Source organism: Perca flavescens, chromosome 11, assembly GCF_004354835.1.
Source record: "Perca flavescens isolate YP-PL-M2 chromosome 11, PFLA_1.0, whole genome shotgun sequence".
NCBI classification, from domain to species: domain Eukaryota; kingdom Metazoa; phylum Chordata; class Actinopteri; order Perciformes; family Percidae; genus Perca; species Perca flavescens.
The window spans coordinates 33,963,097-33,981,251 of NC_041341.1; the positions used below are offsets into that span (position 1 = coordinate 33,963,097).

General features: G+C 42.4%; 1 protein-coding gene across 1 annotated transcript in view; it reads right to left on the minus strand.

Annotated features, from left to right (window-relative positions):
* Positions 1–18,155, minus strand: part of dpp10 (dipeptidyl peptidase like 10) — a 191,279-nt gene that overhangs the window by 59,860 nt on the left and 113,264 nt on the right. The gene's annotated exons all lie outside the window — the stretch shown is intronic.

Consider the following 18,155-nt stretch of genomic DNA (forward strand, 5'->3'; position numbering starts at 1 on the left):
CCAAACACGCTCAGGTTTGTGCAACTGCAATGTAACGTGATTAAGAGTGAGAATCAAAAGTTGGATTTCACTGCCAGACCAACAAAGGGAAGGGCCTACATTTTTCATCTTCTAGGTAACACAGCATGCTCTGTGTTGATGTGGAGAGCTCTGTGTGCCACGGTCAGGGAAACATCTCTCGTGCAGAGCTGGATTGATTGGACAACACAGCATTGTTGGTTTTGTATCAGAGCCAAACATTCACAAACGTAGCTCAACTCAAATGTCATGGTATGGGGGGATTATGACGGTAATGCCTTTGTGTCAACACAGGCATAGCATGCACAAATACTCAGAATCTAAAATGCATGCATGCAGATGTACACATATATGTGTACACAGGTTCAAATACAACTTCTACTAAGCATGACCGTAGCAAATGTCCCTTTCATACGGATTAACAATTGCAATGCTCAATATGCTGACCGAAGACAGAAAAGCAGATCGATCTATAGTTCTCATTTGTTCAGGTTGTTTGAAAATTAAATTATTCATCTGTCAATAGTCTGGTCATGGAATGTTGGGACATTTTCATTACCAACAACCCTAGAACACGAGAAACCAAATCCTAAAACTCTCCAGCACAGCAGGTCCAGTAATTAACACAGGCTCAGGCAGAAAATACATAAGAATTACGTGTCCCCTGATTTGTATTTTAACTGTTGGCATTATTCATGAGGTTGGCAAATATAATAATGGCATGATATGAAACTACTCATCTTTCAAGAGTGTTCTACTGTTTTGAGCAAATATAGCATTTTTGTCAGCACTAGAGTATGGTCTGGCTAGGCCACCTATCTATTCTGAAATAAGGGGAAAAAACACTCCGGCTTGTTTGCATTTCTTTAAACCAATCAAAACTGTCTTGGGCGGCGCTAAGCCCCGGATGCAGCAACAGAGTTCTTGCAAAATAGTTTGCGGCAATAGCGGAATGGGAGGGACACGGATGTTGGCTTTGTCCCAGAAATGCACATCCGTTTGGCCAGACTAGCGAGAAAGAAACCAAAAAGTCAAGATGAAGCAGCGACAATGTCTGGGCAACATACCCTCAGCAGTAAATAAAATGTTGACCACACATCAATCACTGTTTTAACAAACCGTAAAATGAGCAATGACATTAACAAGCCGACATGGAGAGGCATTGTTTGGTGGCAGATCATGATTAACCATGTTATCTTAAACAAGAGCTGATTCTGTTTTGGAACTTTTGTAAAGAAGTGGTAGACATGTACGCCAGTACAGTTAGCCGACTAAATTTTGAGCAGAGTAATAGAACTGAGTCAATTCATCTATCCACCATTTGCTATAGTCGCTTAATCCCGAGGGTCATGGATACGGGTCGCAGCCAATCACAGGTGACTTTTGGCAGGATGCGGTAGGGCTGGGCCATATGGAGAAAATCAAATATCACGATATTCTTGACCAAATACCTCAATATCAATATTGCTGCAATATTCTAGGGTTGACAAACAAAAATATCTTCACACTTAGATTTTAGATAAATAATCATCAGTAATGTGGACGTAATGTCTAAGTGGGGAAAAGGCAAATAATAGAACAGCTAGAACATTCGGGTAAGTTCAGAAAAGTACATCACTTTATTGTAATGCAGCCTTTAAAATCACACTTATGTTATATCACAATATTACGATATCCAAAATCTAAGACGATATCTAGTCTCATATCACGATATCGATATAATATCGATGTATTGCCCAGCCCTAGGATGCGGGATACACTCACGGACTATCAATCACAGGGCTGACACATAGAGACAGACAACAGCTCACACTCACGTTCACACCTACGGCCGATTTAGAGTCACCAATCAAACTGCATGTCTTTGGCCTCTGGCACGGAGTGCAAGTTATAATGACCGGGCTGTACTCATGCATCAAAATGACAGGAAGTTACTAATGGGTTGTGACCGTTTTTGTTTTTTTTAGCAAATTCCCAGACATGTCTGGATAATAAAACGTGTATCCCGGACATGGCAGTGCGTGTGTAGTGTAAGGGATTAGAATGCCATTGTAACATATTTCTAGAGACATGCAGCATTCACTTTGTCTCCTCTGATCCTTGCGTAACCTGTGGTAAACGCTTTCTACACAGACCCAACACCTGCTATTTTGATTATTTTTGGGGCTTTCAGGTGGAGTGAAGTCTTTAACAATTGGTAGCAGAGAGACATGAATGTTTTGTCTGTATGGTAGAAACAGAAGCATCACAGAATGCTTGAAAAAGCTGTTTCTATCGACCTTTATCTCATCTTCTAAAAATGTCCACAGAAACAGTTAGATAGAGAAATGCCCTGTTTGTCTCTCTGTAAATGTCCGATGGTCTGGCTGGCACTGTAATCAGATAATACATGGTGTGTGTGTGTGTGTGTGTGTGTGTGTGTGTGTGTGTGTGTGTGTGGGTCACGGCTGGGTCTCTGGGGTTATCCGATGCCACTGAGACTCGTATAGTAATGAATAGCTTTACTAGTAAGCACGGCTGTCTGCCTCTGGTTAATCTCAAACAGCTGCTGATGCTGTGTCTGAATGCCACTCTGCACCCTGAGGAATAGGCTCCCCAGCTCCCACAATGCTCCACAAAGTTCCTCCTGCTGTTATCATGTATATCATAATGTGGCGGTTGCATCCTCACCTTCACTGTCACATAAAACCAGTAAACCAGTGATGTAAAACACAAAAAAAGGGAGACCAATATAGCCATTTAAGACCAATGTAGGCCTACTGCTGTCTTAATGGACTGTGCTGGTTGTTCTGAATGGCCTGATCTCAACTAGATTTGATGTAGACCTATAGTGTAGAGCAGGGGTTCTCAACCTTTTGCAAGCTGGGCCCCCCCAAAGCTGGTTCATTGCAGTTGGGCCCCCCAATTTCTTGGCAAAATGTCTAATAAACGTAGCCTCAAATCATCCTTGTTTTGTGCACAATTGCGGTATTTCGTTTTGAGTGCAGTCATTACTGAGAATCCTGCCTCACACAAATATGCCGACGCGAAAGGGAGGAGAATCTTCAAGGTGACGTCACAGAGTTGAGAGTATTCCTGCATCAATGCTGCCCAGAATGACAAAAGAGGGCAGGAGGTCAGGGCGTAACTAGCCAACTCCGGGCCCCTATGCAGGATTATCAAGGCGGGCCCCCCCCACTACAGCACGTGATGACGGCGCAATGTCCAATGGCAAAGTAGGCTACCATGAATAGGACAGGACAGGATCATAGAGACACAGCATATAAGAGATGAGATGACTGACAGAATCAGGAGTAGCCTATGCGCACCACAACAACAAAAAAACACTGGTGAATGTGCACCATGACACATGAAAAAACACACCAGATCAGTCCCTCCACGATTTCACTGCCTTTTTTGAGATTGTTGCGGCCCAAAATGCCTGATTTCACGGGAGCTTTTGTTAAAAATTGCGATAAAAGTTGTGGTGTCTTTTGTATGTGTGTTGCAATTAAGTTGCAGAAGACAGTGAATTTTTTTTTTTTATAGTTCTTTAAAAATAAAAAGGAAACTTGTTTTGGGGAGAATAATAATTATTACTATTAATTAATTACTCTGGGCTGAGATTTCCTAGGAACCTTAAAAGGCTCAGGATGCTGCAAATTTTGGTATTATAGGAAAATGGCTGGTGGATTTAAGACAAAAAATTATAATTCATTGAATGAATCAAATATGAACATATCTGTCACTGTCAGTGGCTTGTTGATCTTTACATTGTTAGTTAATGTCCTATCCTGGCCACACACACACACACACACACACACACGGTTTGATAAAGTACTTATTGGACTTTAACTTATCATTGCACTTACAATAACGAGCATAGCGGTCCTCAAATTACCTCATCTGCGTTTTTTCCTGCATCCACCGTGTGTGTGTGTGTGTGTGTGTGTGTGTGTGTGTGTGTGTGTGTGTGCGTGCGCGCGTCAGTCGCGGGGGAAATGGAGCAGCAGCCCCGCCCGCTGCAGAGAGCAGACAGTACTGAAACAGCAGCGGCTTCAGTGACTATATAATGAGAAATCGTTACAGCGTACATTGATGTTAAAATGAACAAACGTTGGCAGTAGAGTCTGAAATGTTTTGCGCGGTCTTTCGCTGTACGTTTTGTTGGTAAATGTGAGATGTTCGAGTCACACACACGATCATCTTCATAACAGAAACAAGGACATTAATTTGACCCGTTCTCACTCCCGCTTGGTCAGTGGCTGTTCTCTCATTGCTGACAGGTGCTCAGACGCTGATTGAAATCGAGAGAAGTCGTGTGACGTGCCTGCATCAGTGATGAAGTCTGCGAGGCTGGGGAACATGTCGCTGTTCCCTCGACTGATGCGGCCATGCTATAGGTCAAGTTTTTGTGTGAAGGCGTTCACTCTGTCTGCAAGGAGCGAAATCTGAGTTTCTATGAGGAGTGGTTTGTGTCTCCTCTCTGGTCCGACTGCAGGCTGGGACTGGTGCACGAGGCTACTGAGAGGGCTTTTGGACGGGGGCATACCCTATGGCATAGCACCCGCTGCTCGTTGAGCACAGTAGCTGCAGATTGATACGTGCTTTCGAGTCTCCAAACACCACAAAAGTCTCCAATAACACCAGTAAAAGTCGCTAGATTAGTTTTTGACAAAAAAATCGCCAGGAGGATGATTTGTTTGTGTGTTATAGTCCAACCACTTGAATTTCAACATGGGAGACATTTATTTTCTGAATTCTTTCTTTTTTTTTTCTCCCACGCTGTAGCTTACTCGCGCCCCCCCAGGGGGCCCCACCGGTTGAGAACCACTGGTGTAGAGGACTGCTTTGTACGAAAGAGGATTGGGGCTACATGTGAAAAACCTATTTGAATTTGAGTTTAAAGTCAGAATTTTGAGAAAAAAGACTGAATGACTTGTTTTCTCAGAGTTCTGAATATTTCTTTCTCTCTCTTGCCCTTCCCGGGGCTCTCCGCCTCACCCCTTTCCTCTATGGCAACCTAAGGTACCCATCAACAGGAACTAACATAAAATATGTTACAGCGCATTAAAAGACATTGAAAAATTAAACAACCTGAGCAAAAAAAAATAAAAAACACAGCCAACAACACATGTTCTAAACCAATAAATATAATAAATAAATGATTACAAAGTCACGTTGCCCCACTAGAATTGCACTAGTAGGAATGTAATTATGCATGAGAAGGTAATTTCATTCTGCTCTACTGTTCCCCCCAACAGTTAACTTCCACCAACAGAAACCAACACATCCGCATCTCCCGCACTGCATCAAAAACTGATTGGCCATCCCACACCAAATCTGTCAGACCTCAACGGCAAAGCCACCAAACGCAAAAGCACGGACAATCGCACACAATCCCAGTCATTGGCCTCTCCCTCTTCTTCACACACTGCTTCCATCAGGACGCAGATCCAGGGCCTTGGCCTGGAGACGGGAGTTTTGGGCCTTCTGCCATATCATCCTGAAATGAAGCTCCCCAGTGGTGATTGTTATGTGTGGGTTATCTATATGTTGTGTACGCTGTGCACGAGGGGTGTCAATGGAACGGAATGGGGGGGAACTGTGCATTATAGGGTGTTTGGGGTGGAGGTGTCTAGGTTTACTGTAGGTGTATGTATGTACATTTGTGAGGTCCTGTACAGAATGTAAAAACTAATTTCCCCAGTGGACTATCTATTTATTAAAGACAGGTACGCATATCTTTATTAATACTACAGAGTACAATAATGTGTGTTCCCTGTGGGACAGGAGAAGACACAAAATCAATGGTCAATCTTTTGAAAATTAATCAAATTTGTGGTTGTGAGAGTGACCCACACACACACACACACACACACACACACACACACACACACACACACACACACACACACACACACACACACACACACACACACACACACACACTGAAGGAGCGGGCAGTAATGGTCAGAAATCCAGCAGGAGCGGGCCGGAATTAACCTGACTCCGCCAGATGGATTGCGTCGCATTTGCTCGGCATATCCATCTGGGACTTTCCGTTGGAGAACTTTTGGGAAGGGGCGGAAATACTGGTTAGCTGATTGGATGAACCATCTGTCTATCACCTATGTTGGTGATAGACGGGCCAAATCAACCAATCAGATCCACGGGTTTATGAAAATACAACCACAAGCCCGCCCCTGCTGCTGCAGGCAAAGCATAGCTCGTTAGCTCAGCATGCAAACATGTCGGTAAAGGAGATTTGCCGTTTGTGTAACGAGAATTTAGAATTAAAAGGCACCATTTCAGGTTCCCGGTCCATATTCCAAAAGAAGGATCCAGGAGAAAAAAAGCATTAGCGAGCGGCTACCGCTATCTGAAAATACTGGTTAGCTGATTGGATAAACCATCTGTCTATCACCACCTAACCCACCTCAAAACCAACGGTGATTGGCCCGGTCGTTTGGCTAACGGCTCCAAATGTTCTCTATCTCAAGATACCAGACTGATCTGCGAGTGGAAAACTGGAGCTCGCCAGATCAGGACGGTCTCACGAGGCTAGGCCGGAATGGGATGGGAAGAAAACATTCCCAGGGCTCTAGTATGGAGCGAATTACTTGAAATAGCTCACTTATAACAAAACCAACACAGACAGGTACCAATGGCACAAACTAGCCTCCAAATATACAGTACTGTATGTGTCTCCGAAGAGGTCATTTTTAAAGTATGAAAATTCTTTTCCTTTGATGCCCTGCATGTTAAACCTGAAATCGGTGCATTCCTATGACGAATAAAGGAATATTTAGAGCTGATAAAAAGGAACTCATTTCTGTGATCTTTAAAACATTACCATAGGCCTCTGTACTGCTCTGCACTTGTCTCCTTAAATAATGAAATGTTCGTAGCAGAAAAAGAACAAGCTAAGACTCTAATGTATAAGTAATACCCTACGCCTGTACCCCGATGAATAATGAAACGCCAGGGCTTTTTTATGCCACGCTTACCTCTGTAACTGCGGTGGGTTAAGCAATGGTCACTGTACACGCTGAATGCTTCCACTGCAGCTTGTTTGTGTGTCTTATTTTAAAGCAAGTAAATATGTTTTCCTGATGTCAGGCTCCTTACAGCTTCATTTTAAGATTATACCATTAATATCTGTCATGTTATCTTCACTAATGTTAGCCAGGAATATGGTGCACATCAAAATCAAATATGTGCTTTAGTTAAAAACAGGTTTAAATTAAGAATAATGTTAAAAAATGTATTGTTTGTGGTAAACTGGTATTAGTCATGACCAATGAAACCATCTCTTCCTCTTCACTTTTAAACCTGTCAGTACTCTGTGAGCCATGAAAGGAAAGGTGAGTCCTTGCACAGCCACTTAATATGCGGCAGCGTAAGCCAATGGGCCTCAGGCAGGAAACATGAACAGATCCGTTCTTAAACGTCACGTAGGAAAGATTAAAAAACATCTGTGGGATTCATCAATGTTGTAGTTCAAATTCACATCTGCCTTTATCTACGAAGAAAAAAAAAAAGACCTAAGAAGTCATAATGCTTGACGGGTCTTCAGGTTTCTGTCCAGTATCATCCTCTGTTGCACTCTCATACTAGTTATGGACCGCTTTGCTCTCTTAATATATATAGCAGATTTTACAGTTAAAGGCTACATTCACACTGCAAGTCTTAGTGCCTAATGCAGATTTTTTTTTTTTCTTCTTTGAAATCTTTTGTTTGGCTGTTCACATTATCTTTTTTAAACGTGGCCCATATCAGATTCCAGTTTGAACTGGTCATGAACCTGAACCGACCCTCATGAGCAAAAAAACAATAACAAAGACGTCACATGCAGCACGCTGTTGTACGGAAGTAAAAATGGAGGCCACTAATGTCAGCGTTTAGGTTTCCTTTCTAAGTTGATGTGCAGGTGGAAGCCAGCAAATCTGTGAGCAGATGATAACGAGCATGAGGAGAAAGAAAGCCAAATGTCTTATTTGGGCTTTTTGTGGAGCAATGGCTGCTGCTTCTGTACGGAGGTGTGTGCGCATGTGGAGTCGGAGCCAGGAGTGGTGGGATCATGATTCTGAATGGCTTCACTGGAACAGATTTGATCCAAAATGTCAGGATGTCATGGGCTACTTTTAAATACAACGCCTCTCCACAAGACTCTCGCAGCAGGACACTCAGTTCAGGCGACCCATATTACCTGAGGAAGCACGTAGGAGTTGGGTTGTATGGCAACAGGGGCGAGTGAGAGAGTTCATGAGTGAGTGGTAATTCTGATGCGACTGTTGAGACTGAGGTAAAATTACAAAAAATCACATCTGTATCCGATTTAGACAGTGTGAACGTAGCCGAAGTCGATAGACAGACGTGATTAGAGACGATTGTTCCAGGGTGGCGCAGTTGAAAGAGTTTTAACGCGAGTGGAAATTCACGGTGTATCCCACAGCATTATGAATCTGCTTCACCAAACGTACAGAGACAAGAGGAAAAAGAAGAGAGACAGGAGGGAAATTGTCTGGTTCATTCAAAAGGTTACGATGGTACAGGTACATTTGCACAGATGTGGCTTGTGAATCCCTTCTTAGCTATTTAGCCAGCACACTACATTTGACATTTGACACCGGCCGCTTGGGAAAAATAAACCAGGCCCAGCGGTTAAATGTGTATGAATGACGCGATGTGAAAATTCCCTTCGCTTTCTGGCCGAACACACCTTACTGAAAGTGAACCAGTAGTACGCTACAGATAACATCCCTAGAAGATTAACCCAACCCCCCCGAATTACGACACAGATACATTTTTTTTGTGTATCTTGCTTGAGGGAGAATTGTAACCAAGTCCAGCTGGCTATCGTTCCACAAAAAGGATTGCTAAGCTTTAGACACAAAAACTCCACAGCATGATTGCTGCTGATACTGTAGCTCACTAGCCTGGTTGGTAAACGCAAAACTCTCAGGTCATTTTCGATGTCCAAGTGGTGTTATCCTAGGTGTAGACCAAATGGCTCTAGTAGACCTACAACCAATCCGAGAAACGAAACCATGTAGCTCTGAGCGACAGTGCTTGGTCTGTCTTAAAGCAGGAAAAAAAATGGCGGCCAGAACATTCTCAAATTACAGCTAAACAGTACACTAAAATGTGTTTCTGAAAACATTTGAGGCGAGAAACAGGCAATACTGCAAGTAAGAATCTTCATTCATATTTGACGAGCACCTAGATTGACGGTTTGACCTGAGTTTCGTGAACCTGGTAAGTTACGTTCTGTAACTGCATTCGAGCATCCCGCTCGTCTGTCAGTCATCGTCTTAAACCTGCGCCACATGAGATAACTGGTTGTGATTGGCCCGTCCAGGTCCTCTTCAGCTGGAAATCTGTGTGAACGGGAGGGGGGCCAGACGTGTCTGCCAGAGAATATGAAACATAGGCTGGCAGATTAGTTTTCAGGCTAGTAGCTCACAGCACGGCATCAGCAAAAGGTGAGAAAATCGCGTCCCTTCAAAAAATAAACCTAAATTTTACGCAGACTGTCAATCCCAAATACTAAAAATCTTCTTTATCTGACAGGTAAGTATTTATTCCCATACATTTGGTAAACAGCCATACACAGGACTCCTTGAAGAAATAAATGAGGCTGGAGTAATGATATCCCCCTTCCAGTGTTTGGACTCAGTGAGGCAGGAGACCCATTGTAATTTTCCTTTAATAACGCCAGATCCATTCGGGTTGTGACTGTGCAGCACCAGAGTCTGCTGCCCACATAACTGTCAGGAAATAAGAGATTAATTCTGCCCACTGACTGGAGGCAGCTATACTGAAAAACAGCATTCAGTACTAACTATAGCAGCCGGTGATTATATGTCACATTTCTTAAGCGTGTGCCTATTTTTGATCCTGTGAGGAAATGATAATGGCACAGTAGATATCTAATGTATGTGGAGTGATACAATTAGTCTTGTGACTAAAGTGTGGCTCTCAGCACCTTCTGCATTGGTATTTAGTGTAATTCTTTGCAGGTTTAAGATACATAAGGACAAAAGTGGAAACCCCTTGTCCACATAGTTTTGTGTACTTTATTTTCCTTTGGTTTGGTGTGGAAGAACTTGACTGGGCTGCACAGAGCACTGAGCAGTATGACGTGGTTGCTTGGTCAGCAATGTTTTCTGGTTTAAAAAAAAAATGTCTTAATTGACCCAGACATCTCAACAAAGCTTTAATTTAAAAACGCTGGATTAAAAAATATAAAATACAAGACGTTTCAGTGTTTATCCAAACACCGTCATCAGTTGTTTAGTGTGCACAGGAAGTAACCCTGGCCTTAATACACAAGGCAGTCACATGATCTCATGGCATGAAGTCACATGACTGCTAAGATGTAGTCCATTTGTGTTTGCCAGAGAAGATGGTGTCCCAGAAGATGGACGACGTCATAGCAACTTAATCCTACTTAATGCCTGGTCCACACTAAAACAATTTTCAGATCTTAACAGATGTTAAAAATGGGAGAGACCTGACATAAAGAAATGTAATGATACAGGTAACAGGTTTGTTCCTGTAGTGTGCGGAGAGGAAGGATTTAGCCCAAAAAAATCAGTGTTCATACGGATGTTACCACAGTCAAACGGTTAACATTGAGCACTGCTCTCCTGCGGTGCCTCGGTAAGCGGGATATAACCATGAAGCTAACTAATGCTCTGTTTGCACTGTAGCCGTTAGCTCTGTTAGCGCTTTCCTCTGCCCCCTCTCTCCCTTTGTGATCCCCTGATCAGCGGAATAAGCTCCAGGATACAACGGGATATTGGATCACAACATGTAACATGTTTACTTTTTGAGATTTGAAATCGGTGCGGCCAGGATGGACTTTGGAGCAGATCAGGGGACGTAAAAACACTCACACTTAACATACCTCACACCACAGGAAAATCTGGCAAGATAGTCTTTAGACAAAATAGGACTGGATGCGCTCAACTCACACACTTAAAAAGCTTTGAAGGCTGGGTGCTGGATCCTAAAAGTGAATAATCATAGATAAAGGTACTAGCACAGCACTCCAATTTGATACTTTTATTGCCACACAACAGACATATCGGGCAGCGGCCTTCCTCAGCATGTGCCCAGACATGCCTGTGCAATCTTTAGAACCATCAAAACAATTGGGGCTTTGCTGACCCTTACCGGTAGGGGGAATCTGGCCCAGGATCAGCTTGATTCTCATGTAGTGTGTACCCAGCATTTGATAGTCCAGAACTAGACTTTGTGATGAAGTTATAAATGAATGTAGACGTCTGAAGTCTGACTGCCATACTGCCCTACAAAGGCAAAAGCCCTCAACTTGCCAGATTGTTGAACTGAGAATAATGACTTTAAAGTTTTTTAGTTATCCAGCCAAATTAATTAAAGGTAGGACACTGGCAATCAGATGCAATTTATCTACATAAGAAATCTTGAGCTCAAACTTGACTTTTGACCTCTAAAACTATTTACACCGTTTTAGCTGTATTTTAACCGGACCTGTCTGGCCGCAGTTTTTCCGTTGTTTGCAAAACTTTCCTCCGCTCCGTTAGCTAACGTCTAGGTATTTGTTGTGCTAACGGCTAGTTAGCCTGCCTGCTAGCGGGAGGTAAAGCGGACCACTCAGGATGTCTTGATTCCACTGTGCCCTGCAATACTCTCACCCCACCACGCACTAATACAACCTCTGTCCCTGTTGTCTCTCCTCGGCTTCTGCCGAGGACCCAGCCAGCTCTGCTGACCAGCTCCACTCCCCACCAGCCTGAGCCATGGCGTGTAAGCAAGCACCAGAGCTCAGCCCCGGCCCAACCCCTACAACTAGAAAACCGCTACAGCATTCTGATGAACGACGAGGAGTTCCCTTCTCTGCCACGTCCCCACGCAGCTCATCCTGGTCCATCCACACAGTTGACGCGCCCATTGAGGGCGGACTCTCCCCCCTCGGACTCATCAACCTCCACGCTGGTCATCGGAAGCTCCATGGTAAGGGACCTCCACATTCCCCCTTTACCTAGCGGTCCCTCCAAAGTCTACTGCTTCCCCGGTGCCAAGGTCCGTGACATCCAGCACAAACTTCCCGGCATCCTCGCCCGCCACGCCAAGGTCGACAACATCATCGTGCATGTGGGACGGTCGATAGCACTCCAGAAAGACTTCACCACTCTCCTCTCCACCCTGATGGGCACAGGTAAGCGGATTGTCATCTCTGGGCCTCTACCTACCTACAGGAAGGGTGCGGAGAGATGGTCCAGACTGTTTTGGCTCCACACCTGGCTGGAACCACTCTGCACTTCCCTGAGCATTCCCTATGTCGACAACTTCACCTTGTTCTGGGAAATGCCCAACCTGCTGAAGCATGATGGTCTCCACCCAAACCGACACGGAGCCAGGATGCTATCTGACAACATAACGACCACACTGAAAGGCAAGTATTGACATTATGTTGAAAATATCACAGATTCATGTCCCCGAGGTATTGATCCTGATAGCACTATACAAGTGGATAAATCTGAAAATGTTTTCTGCAGGATAACATGTAGTACTAGTATTATTCCAGTAACATGTAGTACTAGTACTATTCCAGTAACATGTAGTACTAGTACTATTCCAATTATAATCAACAACAGACTATACAAAGTGGTGAAGCCCCTAAGTAATAAGAAGTTGACTGCAAACATAGTCAATTTAGCATCCAGTTCACGTCAGCCACAGCCTGTCCCAAAAGAAAATGAGACGGTGTCTGTTCCTCGACTAAGTTGTCAGTTAAATTAAAGGTAACCAAGAGAGGGGCAATACTTAACAACCTAATTGGAATTAAAACTACCACTGCAATGATAGAAAAGGATAGGAAAATTAGATGTGATGATTACTAAATATCATATCTCTGTCTTCTAAAGCAGTACTAATAAATTAATTGATATCTGATAATCAAATTGATCTATTCTGTCTTACTGAAACCTGGCTGGGCCATGAAGAATATATTAGTCTAAATGAAGCGACTCCTCCCAGTCATATTAACACTCAAATTCCGGCTCAGGCCGAGGAGGGGGAGTTGCAGCCATATTTGATTCAAGCCTGTTAATTAATCCTAAACCTAAACTAAATTATAACTCTTTTGAAAGTCTTGTTCTTAATCTTCAACATCCAACACGGAAATCAGTACAGCCAATTATATTTGTTGTTGTCTACCAAGCTCCAGGTCCGTATTCTGAATTTTTATCTGAATTCTCAGAGTTTTTATCATGTGTAGTCCTTAAATCAGACAAAGTACTTATTGTAGGTGATTTTAATATCCATGTGGACGTTGACAGCAATAGCCTTACTACTGCTTTCAACTCACTACTAGATTCTATTGGCTTCAGTCAGAGTGTGCATGAGGCCACGCACTGTTTTAACCACACCCTCGACCTCGTGCTGGCATGTGGTATCAAAATATCCTTTATTATCAGACCACTTCTTAATTACTTTAGAATTCTTAATACCCGATTATACGAAATTAGATAAAAGCTACTATACTAGATGCCTATCTGACAGTGCAATAGCTAAATTTATGGAAGACATTCCAACAGCACTAAACTCATTACCTTGTTTTAATACAACAGAGGACCTTTATGTAAACTTTAGTCCCTCTCAAATCGACAATTGTGTAGATGGTGTTACGGCCTGCCTACGGACTACTTTAGACTCTGTTGCTCCACTCAAAAAGAAGAAGATGAAGCAAAGGAAACTAGCACCTTGGTATAACTCCCAAACTCGTAAATTAAAGCAAAACTCGCGAAAACTTGAAAGTAAATGGCGCTCCACCAAAATGGAAGAGTCTCGTTTGGACTGGCAAGACAGTCTGAAAACCTATAGGAAGGCCCTAAGAAAGGCCAGATCAGACTATTACTCAGCATTAATAGAAGAAAACAAGAACAACCCAAGGTTTCTTTTCAGCACTGTAGCCAGGCTGACAGATAGTCACAGCTCAACTGAGCCATCTATTCCTCTAGCTCTGAGTAGTGATGACTTCATGAGCTTCTTTAATGATAAAATTATAACAATTAGAGATAAAATTCATCACCTTTTGCCCTCAAATGGTTCACCTTTCAACGCAGGACTGCTAGAAAGAACGACTAGACCTGACATATACTTAGACTGTTTTTTTCCTATAGACCTTCAACAACTAATGGTAAAGGTATCTTCAGCAAAGCCATCTACCTGTCTCTTAGACCCCATCCCAACGAGGCTACTAAAAGAAGCAAAACCTCTTCTGAAAAAAACCCACCCTTGATCCTGAGGTCTTAGCAAACTATAGACCTATATCTAACCTTCCCTTTCTCGCCAAGATCCTTGAGAAAGTAGTTGCTAATCAGTTATGTGATTTTCTCCATAGCAACAGCTTATTTGAAGACTTTCAGTCAGGATTTAGAAAGAATCATAGCACAGAGACGGCACTGGTGAAAATTACTAACGACGTTCTAACTGCTGCAGACAAAGGACTTGTCTCCATACTTGTTTTATTAGATCTTAGTGCTGCTTTTGACACTATTGACCATACAATCCTGTTACAGAGATTAGAACACTTAGTCAGAATTAAAGGAATTGCACTAAGCTGGTTTAAGTCTTATTTCTCTGATCAATCTCAGTTTGTTAATGTTAATGATAAATCCTCTAAGTACGCGAAAGTTAAACATGGCGTTCCACAAGGCTCAGTGCTTGGACCAATTTTATTCTCCTTATATATGCTTCCTCTTGGTAATATCATTAGGAAACACTCAAGTAACTATCACTGCTATGTGGACAACACCCAATTATACTTATCAATCAAACCAGACGAAACAAGTCAGTTAGCTAAACTTCAAGCATGTATTAAAGATATAAAATCCTGGATGACCTATAATTTTCTGATGTTAAACTGTAACAAAACTGAAGTTATTGTGCTGGGCCCTAAACACCTCTGAACTTCATTATCTAAAGGTTTCATTACTAATGCCAAGTCACGCACTCATCACTGTCTTCTTTATGAGAAAACTGGTTTTAACTCTTTAGGTCTGCGTAGATGGTTCCACTGGCACTTTTTTATTTTTAAAGCAATTAATGGTACTTTACCTAGTTATCTTACTAGTCTGTTGACCAGGAATCATCACCTTTACAATCTCCGCTCCGCTAACATTTTGGCTCTGAATATCCCACGTGTAACAACAGAATTTGGCAAGACTGCTTTTAGTTATGCTGCTCCTTGGTGTTGGAATTTACTCCAAAATGTTTTGAAGATTTCTGTTCTCATCCCACTTAAACATTTTAAACAATTACTTAAACAAACAAAATTTGAACAATGCACATGTTTTCAATAAGCCTTTTTATGTTATTTTAACTTGTTTTACATGTACTGTAAATGTTTTTTGTTTGCTGTGTCTGTTTTTGTGATTCTGTGTAACTTGTGTACTGTTGCTCCAGGGCTCCCTTGTAAAAGAGATTTGACTATCTAAATGGGACATCACCTGGTAAAATAAAGGATAAATAAAAAAAAATAAAAAATAAAATATAGCTACTCTGGATGGTGTTGTCCTGGCCTCCAGCACTACTGTCAGAAATCTAGGAGTTATTTTTGATCAGGATATATCCTTTAACGCCCATCTAAAATAATCATCGAGAACAGCCTTTTTTCATCTTCGTAACATTGCCAAAATTAGGAATATCCTGTCTCAAAACGATGCTGAAAAACTAGTCCATGCATTTGTTACTTCCAGGCTGGACTGTTGTAACTCCCTACTGTCAGGTTGCTCAAATAAGTCCCTTAAGACTTTCCAGCTGATCCAGAATGCTGCAGCACGTGTTCTGACGAGAACTAAGAAAAGAGATCATATTTCTCCTGTTTTAGCTTCTCTGCATTGGCTTCCTGTGAAATTCAGGATTGACTTTAAAATCCTTCTCTTGACCTACAAAGCCCTAAATGGTCAAGCACCATCCTATCTAGAAGAGCTCTTAGTACCTTATTGTCCCACTAGAGCACTGCGCTCCCAGAATGCAGAGTTACTTGTGGTTCCTAGAGTCTCCAAAAGTAGAATGGGAGCCAGAGCCTTCAGCTACCAGGCTCCTCTCCTGTGGAACTAGCTCCCAGTCTGGGTTAGGGGGGCAGACACCATCACCTCATTTAAGAATAAACTGAAAACCCTCCTCTTTGATAAAGCTTATAGTTAAGAAGTGAGGAGTTGCAGCGTCCGCCTAACCCGGCCCACCTGCTTCTCTTCGTAGTCATCAGATTTATTGATCATATAATCAATAATATAGTGTGAGTAGAGGGAGGCAGGCCAGTACAGCCTCTCATCAATGTTTTCATTTGTTTCCTTTTATATGCATCCTGTCCCAGAACTGCTTGTTACTAACCTAGCTCTGGGGAGTTTACTCCCCGGAGTCCTTATGTTTCTTCTTTGCAGAGCTATGCTCTGCGATTCCCTTCAAACGCCCGGCCGCGTCCTGCTGTGTCTGCTGCACCCACCCATGCTCTGCAGCGCCACGTTTCATCCCGCAACGTCCTGCTGTGACATGAACTACAACGACTACCTTCAAAGTCACTGTTCCACTATCTTTAATGCGACTATTATCGCCATCACACCCCCAACCGGCCCCGTCAGACACCGCCTACCAAGAGTCTGGGTCTGCCGAGGTTTCTTCCTAAAAGGGAGTTTTTTCTTGCCACTGTCGCAATAGCCACTGCTAATGCTTGCTCTTGAGGGAATTACTGTAATTGTTGGGGCTTTGTAAATTATAGTGTGGTCTAGACCTACTCTATCTGTAAAGTGTCTCGAGATAACTCTGTTATGATTTGATACTATAAATAAAATTGAATTGAATTATTTTGAAGTTACTGTACTCTGCCTTTGTATCGTCTGCAAAAAGTGAGAAGTCACGCCAAGGCAAAAGGCAGTAACTTCTAAATTATCAATATTTGGTTGCTGATCACCGTTTACAAAATAATTATAGTAACATGTCTATAAAATGTAGTGATCATGGCCTATATGTCTAATGAATTACAATTACTTATAGCCATTTACTGTACTTGTATTGCTGTCTTGTACCATAACTCAATTTGAGCGGTCCAAAACAAAGTCAAAGAGTGGTAATTGTTCTCCCTTGGTTTCTCCTGGGCTTTTGGAAGTCACTGTTAAGACAACCCAGTATTTTCTCAAAAAAACAACGAAACTGACTCAAGATACTTATCCACATGATAAAGGATGTCTTAAATGTCCCAAAAATATATTTTCGACCAAAAACAAAGTCACTGCCTTCTGTACTAAGTCCAGTTTGTTTGATTTGCCAAATAGTGGCTAAAAATCTGTATGGTACTAAAACTCCTGCTTTGTCCAAAATAACACAATGCGTACACTTTGCATCATATACCACACATGCAGTTAGGAACTATGTTGCCTGTTTTCATTTCACTGCAATATTTTATGTATTGCACGTACAACCATTTCTAAGACCATTTTTTGCCGACTTTGCTGCACAGCTACAGCTACAGGCTGCAGTCTCATAGGTAGAAAGAGGTGGGGGGTTGAAAACAGTGCAAAGTGGATTTTGAGGTGCACAGCCAATGGACTGCAGAGTCTAAGGGCCAAGTGGGAACTCTGGGCCCCATGTAATATGCATAGCACACAGTGAATTATTTAGCGAAGGTTGCGTAATGCTTGAATGCTGCTTCTGCAGTCCCTACGGTTCCTCCAAATGCCACAGCTGGTCAAGCTCAAAGCCAACTTGTTAAAGACATAACACGAGTGCTTGGTTCTGCAGATGCTGACAGTGAATATAGTAGCATGTGCTGTGCCAGCCACTGCTAATGCTAAAGTGATTCATTATAAATGGCATCTGTGGTACACTGCTCAATGCCTACCATACAGTAGAAGACTCTGAAAAGAATTTGGAAAGACTAAAGTGTGACACCATCTCACATCTAAAAACAATCTGTCACAATGTCACTGAGGTTTTAGTCACAGACTAGCAGATTTTACTACCAAGACTTAAAACTTATGATGATATCAAACACTTTTGATTTTGTCGGAAAAAGAAAAAAAAAAGACTGACTTAAGACAACTGGGACTGAGTTTTATGGCCACCTTACACCAAACTTTAGACAACGGGAGCGCGCCCCAACTGTA